The sequence below is a fragment of the Platichthys flesus genome, chromosome 4, assembly GCF_949316205.1.
Source record: "Platichthys flesus chromosome 4, fPlaFle2.1, whole genome shotgun sequence".
Lineage (NCBI taxonomy): Eukaryota > Metazoa > Chordata > Actinopteri > Pleuronectiformes > Pleuronectidae > Platichthys > Platichthys flesus.
Genome location: NC_084948.1, coordinates 6233694 through 6242631, shown reverse-complemented (window position 1 = coordinate 6242631; position 8938 = coordinate 6233694). Strand labels below are relative to the sequence as shown.

The 8938-nt window shown below is 39.8% G+C and overlaps 1 protein-coding gene across 1 annotated transcript in view; it reads left to right on the top strand.

Annotated features, from left to right (window-relative positions):
* The first annotated feature begins 6362 nt into the window (after positions 1 to 6362).
* Positions 6363 to 8938, top strand: part of pik3cb (phosphatidylinositol-4,5-bisphosphate 3-kinase, catalytic subunit beta) — a 52399-nt gene continuing 49823 nt past the window's right edge. The window contains exon 1 of the mRNA XM_062385411.1: positions 6363 to 6642. The gene's annotated coding sequence lies outside the window, so the exon portion shown is untranslated. The remainder of the gene's footprint in view (positions 6643 to 8938) is intronic.

Below are 8938 nucleotides of genomic sequence, written 5' to 3'. Positions count from 1 at the left end.
TAGTTTACAGGAAACTGCAGCCTAACACTTATATCTTAAGTTACACCAGCATGGTAGGGGGGGGGGGCTTTTCAGGTTAGAGCAATGGCCTCTAATGTGCTAGTCCCTGGATCAGGTTTAAAGCAAAACCAGAAACTCATTCCGAGACATCACTTCCCAGTAATATAGCTGGTTATGTTCCAGCTGACCTGTTTGACTCTGCAGACAATAAGAAACACAATTAACCAGCATTTGTCTGATGTGACTTATTTCTGGTGGAACTGGTCGACTCACACTGTATAAGGGAAGTGCGATAAAGTGTTTCCGTCCTCTTAATTATCAGCTGCAAATGGCTTTGTCGGGATTTAAATGGCAACTCTTTTCCCATCGTGCCCTGATGGAGTCTATTTTTAAACCCCTTTCCTCTCTTTGCCCCCTCCCCACCCACCCACCCCTAAACACTTCCGCAGGGCTGGCAACAAGAAGCTATTAGGATAACTCTTCTTCTGTTAACATTCCAATTAATCAAAGATGAAACCAAACTCCCACAGGGATCATTAAGGGCCAGCACCTGTTCTCCTGATACTGTAAGGCTGTGGAATAAACCGGTACCGCTCCATGTAGGGTGGGACCTCTGGGAGACATATAATCACTGCAAATCACATATACACCAGCCAACTATCAGATAATATAGAAATACAAGCTCACTCAGATGTGCATGCCAAAAACTGAGTTTATTTCACAAGCAAAACAATTCAAAAATACCTTTTCATTTGCTCTAGCAGGAGTTCTTTAGATTTCATAACATGTGCAGTGCAGCCATATTAAAATATGTGTTAAATGAGAGGTTCTTCACAAACATATACATCTTAAATTAAGTGATAAGGCAGAAAGTTATTAAGCTGTTATTAAATATGACTTAAAATTATATCATTGTATTTAAAGACAAAGCTTTTAAAGTTATTCTCTGCACATTGGCTATAATATACACATCAAAACAGGAAGTTGGCCTTAGGCCTGACCGTCGCCCCGCCTCCTTGTCCACGCCAAACCCAATGCCAGGTCACATTTCACACAGTGGGATCCAATTTCAGCCATATTTCTTTTCAAGTAATTACATAGCTCTTGGCAAGGCCTCACAATTAAGCAAATGATTATATTTTGATATCCATAATTATACGCATTCACATAAGGTATCCTTTCAAGTTAAATGTGCTTTTTATTACACGGCTATCACCCGTGATGAGATTATGCACAGTGTGGGTTTGGATCAAGTTAGAGTACATTTAATCGAATAAGAGCAGCAGTAATGGAAGCATGCTGGACCCAGGATTACACTGCACGGCCTGCTTCCCTTTGAGCTCAGCTTATGTTTAGCAAATTTCAGACAATGAGAATGTTATGAGGGGAGGAACTCTGCTGCCCTTGACCCCTGCCCACCAGCAGGTCAGGCATATGACACATTAGATTGCTTCCATATCATGGAGTGCACCGCACATACTTATAGCCTGAGGAGATGGTTTCAATGTTAATATCTTTGACTAAACTTGTTATAATTGATAGTGATCACGGTGTGATTTTGGTCGTCCTGTAGAACTTCTACGGGGCCGGCTGCAAACATGGCAGTGTAACCGGGAAATGTGGCAGAGATGACACTGAATACCATCACTCAGCTTTCATTGAAAACAGTCCCATCGGGAATATTGTCTGCAGAAGTCACTAAATGGGTTCAGTCTGACAGAGGAAATGTTGGTTCTGCCTTGAGACATGCTCACACTTAATAAAGCCTGTGCTGTGTGGACCTTGGCTGCTCCCATGTGGCGTGACAAAGACTAGCAGTTGCAAGTTAGTCCTTACTTTCAAAGATAGCCTACCATTAAAACTATTCTACATCACATTAAACTCCAACATCAAAATAAAATGTGTTCATTTTTTTCGTTTCCAAATGAAATTTTTTGTTCTGGAAATTATGTGGTATTTTCTAAAAGAAACAGATGAGTTGTGCGTATGTCGTGATAAATAACCCTAATGTACCAACAATAGATATAGATGTGAACAATGACCAGAATCATTTGTTTCTATGAAGGTAAGATGGACCTTGAACAGTTTATTTTATCATGTGTAGATTTCAATAATAAGGAATTATTATTATAGAGAAATGACATTGTATCTTGTGTCAGTGTGAGCGACTGACATAAAGCCATTCATCTCCAACAACCATACAACCACAAGCTGACTCATAACTTGAAGATATTTCTCTTGGTGTATTAATCACCTGCATGGTTTCATTTTAACCATGGCAAAAACAAATAATGAGACTAGATACAGTAAAAACATAGTGTGTAAATTGGTGTCATACAAAGAGAAGAGGCCCTTATCAGGGGAGATGTTATGAAACGTCACATGAATATATAATTTTATTATATTAATAATTTAATTTATATAGAAATTATCTAAACAAGGTTACGAAGTCCTTCACAAAATCCATGTCAAAAAGTGAATGAATAAAAATAAGAGGTTATTCAGTTCAATTTTAAGCTACAAATCATAACAAGGCTTTAAAATGTAAAGAGAAACCAAACAGGTCCCACAATGGTTAAGCACTTTGGCAACTTTGGCTTAAGTCGATTAAGAACAGGTGGAAATCAGAGTAAAATTTAAATGACTGAATTCCATGTTTCAGGACGTTGTTTTTATGATACCTGAATACAAATGAGCCACTGTCCTAACACAATGCATTCACTGTGACTGTCAGGTCCTCTGATCGATTTGGGTTTCAATACTCTGGGAGAAGTTAAGATAATCTTTGCATGGTTAGACAAATAAAACAAATTAAAAATACATAATGTTCAATCCAGGTCGTCTCACAGGGAACAAGATGTGCAAATTACCCAAAATACTATATAAAATAGAAATGCATTTTTCAAGTATTTCTTAATTTATTTAGAATCTTACTATCATTATTATTATTTTATTATTATTATTATTATTAGTAGTAGTAGTAGTAGAAGTAGTAGTATTAGTATAAGTATTAGTATTAGTATTAGTATAAGTATTAGTATTAATGATAGTAGTAGTGATATAAGTAGTAGTAGTAGTAGTAGTAGTAGTAGTAGCAGTTCCAACCACAGCTACGCTGATGACACCCAACAATCTTCTCTTATCCCCGATCTGAAACACAGGTAGCAGCACGGATCTCGGCCTGTCTGACTGACATCTCTCAGTGGATATATCCTGAAAATCAACCTAGGACTGAACTACGTTTCCTTCCAAGGAAAGGCTCATCCACCCATGACCTGACGATTACCTTTGAAATCTCTGTGATAGCCCTCATGAAGACTGCTATAGGAACCTGGGTGTGACACTCAACAGTCAACTCTCCCTGACTGCCGACATTACTGCAACAACCCGTTCCTGTAGATACATGCTTCACAACATCAGGAGAGTACGTCCCCTTCTCACTCAGAAGGCGGTGCAGGTTCTGGTCCAGGCTCTGGTCCAGAACCTGACTACCTAGACTATTCTAACTCCCTCCTGGCAGCTCTACATGCTAATGCCATCTGACCTCTGTAGCTCATTCAGGAGGCAACAGCTCAACTGGTCTTTAACCTACCCCAGAAAGTCTACACATCTCCCGCCGCAGACTAAAGACACATATCTTCTGACTACACCTTGAAATAAAAAATATTTAAAATCAAAATACAACTATATACATTTAGTAGCATTTATATGAAACTTACATATAGCACCCTGTAATTTGGCTTTCTTAAAGCAAATTGTACTTACTTCATTTTTGTTGTTCTGAGTTTGTACCCTCATGGTTGAATGCACCTATTGTAAGTCGTGTTGGATAAAAGCGTCAGCTAATTGATATGTAGTGTAATGTAATGTAAGGAAGGAGTAGCAGTAGAAGAAGCAGTAGTTGTAGTAGTAGTTGTAGTATTCTTGTATTCATTTGATATAATACAATTATACTAATATTATTGGACATAGTTTTTAACGGATGTACCAGTGTGTAGTCTACTAGTTGCATAGTGTGATTCCTACACACCGGTATGAGTCAGTAAAGGGCAGGAAACATCACTGCACACCCATCACACCCTGGACACAACTAGTTCCAACTCCTCCCCTCTGGTGGGCGCTACAGAGCACTGAAGGCCAAAACTACCAGACAACATAAAAAGCTTCTTTCCGCTGGCCGTCATTTGATGAACACTTAATCCTGCAGGGTCAGGAACAATCCGTGTGCAATAGCAACATTATATTCTAAATTATATATATAAACATATTCCATCTACCTCATGTGTATAGAGTATCCTGTGACAATTTTTCATATTCATATATATACGGTACATACTTTTGCAAATATATTTATAGTCATACTTTATATTCCTTGCATGTGTTCGCATACATGGTCTATCTATCTAAGCTGATTCTGATGAATGCATTGAAGATGAATAAGTAGTAACACTATTTGATCGCCAGGGGTCAGCAACGCTTATCATTTAAAACTAGAGGCCTATTACGCAACAGTACATTTCATAAAGATAAGACAATCAAACATGGCTCTGCTTCATAAGGACGTCTCATCTTTGTGATGAAAGGCTACATAGATGGTTAAAACGGGATAATGAGACGTATCTATATATATATATATATAAATATATATAAATATATATATATATATTCGTGTATATAGTCGTCGGTCATTTTAACATGATACTGCAGTATTTCCTTGATAGATGGTAGAAAATGTTTTTTTTTACCGGGTGAAGTCATTTCCCAGAGGTTCTATGATGTTGTTTGAAAACTCGCCTGTAACAACCCGTGAGGTGCAAATTAGCTTCAGAAGAACACCACAGGAATAGGACGTTTAGCCTTCACAATAAAAGCTGCACTCGTTTTCAGTCGTCAGGTTACGCAACATTTTATATAGATAGAGTGATTTGTTTGAACAGTTAAAGTGCTCATAAAAGACACAAGAGCCAACAAAATACATCATTCAATGCATTCACCATGTTCCTAAAACGACTATAAACAACCACCTCCCATATACATTCTGTGAAGTAGGTTTTAGTATTTATCTTGTACAATCATATACAGTAGGATTTATGTGGATTGCAGCAAGCATCACTCTTTAGAAATATTGTCAGAAAAATATATATATATATTGCAGCATGGATGTTAAAGGCCTTCAACCATGCTATACTGTATTTGCACATACTATTTTGAGATTTTGGTGTCTAGATTATTATTTTGGATTTAGGACTGCATGTGTTACGACCTCCAAGGAAGTGTTGTTTTATTTGTTTGTCTGATTGCATGGATTACACAAAAACTACTCCACCAGTTTTCATGATTATTTTGTAGAGGGGTGATCCAAGGAAGAACAATGAAGTTTTGGTGCGGATCCAGATCAAGGGGTGAATCTAGGATATATCTTTTTTCACGTTCTTTATTATTATGCATCGCATTTTTCAACATTTCCCTGTCATTTGTCATAGAATATTTCATAGATCTTGATGAAATAAAGGGAACTGCTATTTATGAGTGTGTGCAAGTTGGTGCAGATTCATTTGAGTTGAATCGTTGGAGCTTGGTGGAGATATGCAACATGCCAATCTCAGCTTCTATGCTTGTTTGTATTTTCTGAACAGCAGTACAATTGGACAGTGAGACAGTTACCGAATTTTAAAAAAGTGTATTGATGACAATATCAATTTAAATCTGTTTGTTCTGACCCCCTAACAGTGTTATATTGATTGGGTTAATGATTCGACCAGGTCAAAAAGGAGGAAACATATCACAGCCATTCTCGCCTCTCTTAACGGGTTGCCTATCAGCTACAGGATTGATTTTATGTTTGTGCACACAGCATTAAATGGTCTCATCCCATCCTGCATCTCAGAGCTCCTGTACCAGACTGTAAGAACATTGACATCATCTGACCAGAGACTGCTGTCTGTCCCAAGATCGAGGACCATGTGTTTTTGGGACAGGACCTCCTCCATCGCTGCTCTATATCTCTCAAACTCTCTCCGTCCCATCACCCTATCCCCCCCCCCCTCCCTTGATAGAGTTTCTCAAAAGTTATCTGAAAACACTATTTTATTTATTAGCCTTTCATTGTGCTTAAATTGCTCTGTTGTTGTTATTCGTGTTATTGCTGTTATAAATGTTTGTTGAGTATGATAATAATGACTATCTTTGAATCAACCTCATTTAAAATGTTGTCATTAAACAAAAAAGCTGCAGATTGAATCTCACACGGGCTCATTTGTGATTCTCAGGGGTCTTTTATTTTGAACAGGGCTGGCGGATGTTCTGTTTCAGACTTGCCGGTGGTGGCGGAGGGAGAATCCAGCGGAGGAGCAGCGGCTGCAGCAGCAGCGGTGTCATCGGCGGCGGAGAAGGAGGAGGCGGAGGAGGAGGCTCAGCTCAGCTCCTGAAACAAACAGGAAGCAGCACCGCTCCTCTCCACCTGTGAGCTGTGTCCTCAGCACACACACCGAGGCAGAGCCCAGCTGAGGCTCCTCACACACACACACAGACACAACGGGCACACACACACGGGAACACACCAGAAGACCTGTGACTGTAACTTCCAGCTGCCTCTTCTCCTGGCGCCTCCTTCACCGAGCTCCCACCGGAGAGAGACTCAAGGTAAGTCCGCAGTCGTTCAACCTTTCACCTGGCCGGTCCCGCACCAAACTGCTTTTAAAAAAATCTTCTTATTTAATGTCTCGTCCCTCGGGATGGCCATAAAGAACGCGTAACCTTTCTCCTGAGAAAACATCTTAAAAACTTCAGTGAATCCAAAGCATCCGCGTGTCATTCAACCATTAAAGTAGTTCCCCAGCCAGGCTCGATTCCGATAAGAAGAAACATGGCTGGATTGTTTTACAGTTTATAGCGTTTAAGCTAAAACCAAGGTTACCTTTGGTGGGGGGCGACAGTGACCGCGGTTTTTACATTTTAATGGCACTTTTCTGAACATTGAATGTTTCTCCTGGGTTCAAACGCAAACCTGAACACATCATGAGGTCCTGTAGTTGTGTTAAAGAGTCAGTGTTTGTTGGATTCAGTCCCAAAGTGAGACAACAACAAAGTCATTTGTTTTCTCAACAGAATGTAGCATTCCTCTCTGATTACAGCTCAGCCCCGTTGTCCACCCCCCCCCCCCCCCCTACATTTTCTTATTCTGACAACAGGGAGAGAAGCTGATCTAACCCTTTCGACTTACACTTGTTTGTAGTTTTGATTACACAGCAATGCAAGATTTTGTATTTTTTACATTGAATGTCTTGTAAAAAGTTGACGGCACCTACTCTCTCATTTTGGCATAGAGATCCTCACTGACCGTTGATCCCTGGTTCCCACTGGTACACACACAACACACACACTCAGACACACACAAGCTGTGTCTCTTTTATTGTTGAGAAATAGACAGACAACGGTGCCAGAGAAAAAAAGAGGATGTGAAACTTTGGAGTTGATTCATGTTCTTAGCTTTTCTGTCCTAATCATATCCTTAAGTTTTTATTTCATGCAGAAATGCCAGAGGTGACGGAGGCTCAGTAGAGTGGAGCTGTCTGGTTTCATGCCCTCCCTGATGCAGTGGGACCCAATTGCATATTGATGAAATCTTTATAAAGCAACAACTAATCCCTAATTTGTTTGGGCACAATATTTGTCAGGAACCATCATGCTGAACGTTAATGTGCAAAGTGAGCTTGACACCATACGTACCTGTATGATGCAGCTTTGACTACAGGTGTGTATGCAACATATTCTACATTTGTAGAATTTACAAAAAATAGAGATTCTTTCTGGCATTTCAACTATGAGCAGACTCTCAGTTTTATGCGTAGAAGATTTAATCACAGTATCAGATTACATAAACAGCAGCATTACAGAGGATTTCATCCTATCGCCCACTCCTGTTTTATAGCCTTGGGCCAAATGGTCAAAGGAGTATTTTCTGTCGTGTGACATTCAAGCTGACATTTCTCTTTTCTCTTAAACATTAGATAATTGTTCAGTTTTTTTAATTTCCCAGAGGTTTGTCATTAAAAGAATCTCAATGACGTGCAGACAAATTTCTACCTCACAGTTAATGATTACTTGAATCTTTGCAGAGAATCTTAGAGCCACCCATTCCTCATGTTACACAGCCACATGTTACAAATGAGAATAGTCATTTATCAAGAGAATAAACCAATATTCGCTACTATTTTAGTTTTGCATGGTGTCAGCAACGGTCCTGGAAGCCCTACGCTGGGTGGGGTGTGCTGTCAGCCCTCCTCTGAGGTAACATTAGAAAACACTGATAAGGCTTACTGACGTCACTTTGCAGACATCCGCCAACAATACAGCCTTTTATTCCAAAGCCCTGGTCTCTACTGAGAAGCTGAGCACAAATGAAAGCAAGTGACTAAGTGCTCCCCCTAAAACAAAAGGGGACAAAAAGGTTTTGCAACATTGGTGACGTCCATGTCCGACATCACGAACAGGTTTTTTGGTGACGTAATTTCCTGCGAGGGGCTTCTTAGAAGTGGTTTAAAATTCAGTTACCTGACTGTTGTAGGGTGTTGGGGGGGGGAGGGGGCAGGCAGAGAAATGTGGACATCTTCAGCTGGAGTAAAGTGCTGCGTGGTGAAACTCTGAGGTTAGGATAAGGGCAAGGAGCCATGTGGCTAACACAGCCAGCTTTACTTTACACGATGGCAGCATGTTTGGTGTCACATATGAAAAGAATAACACAATTTATTGGTGTAGCATTTTGCAGCGTACTCGGTTATATCAAGTCTTGGAGTAAAACATATCAAAACATCGAGTTGTAACTGCATATTGCGGCGTGGTTAAACCAAACACGCAGCACTGTCATTATGTATTTGGACAGTGATATTTTTTCATTGTTTTGGCTTCGTTCCACCATTTTGGAGTTCAAATCACCAGG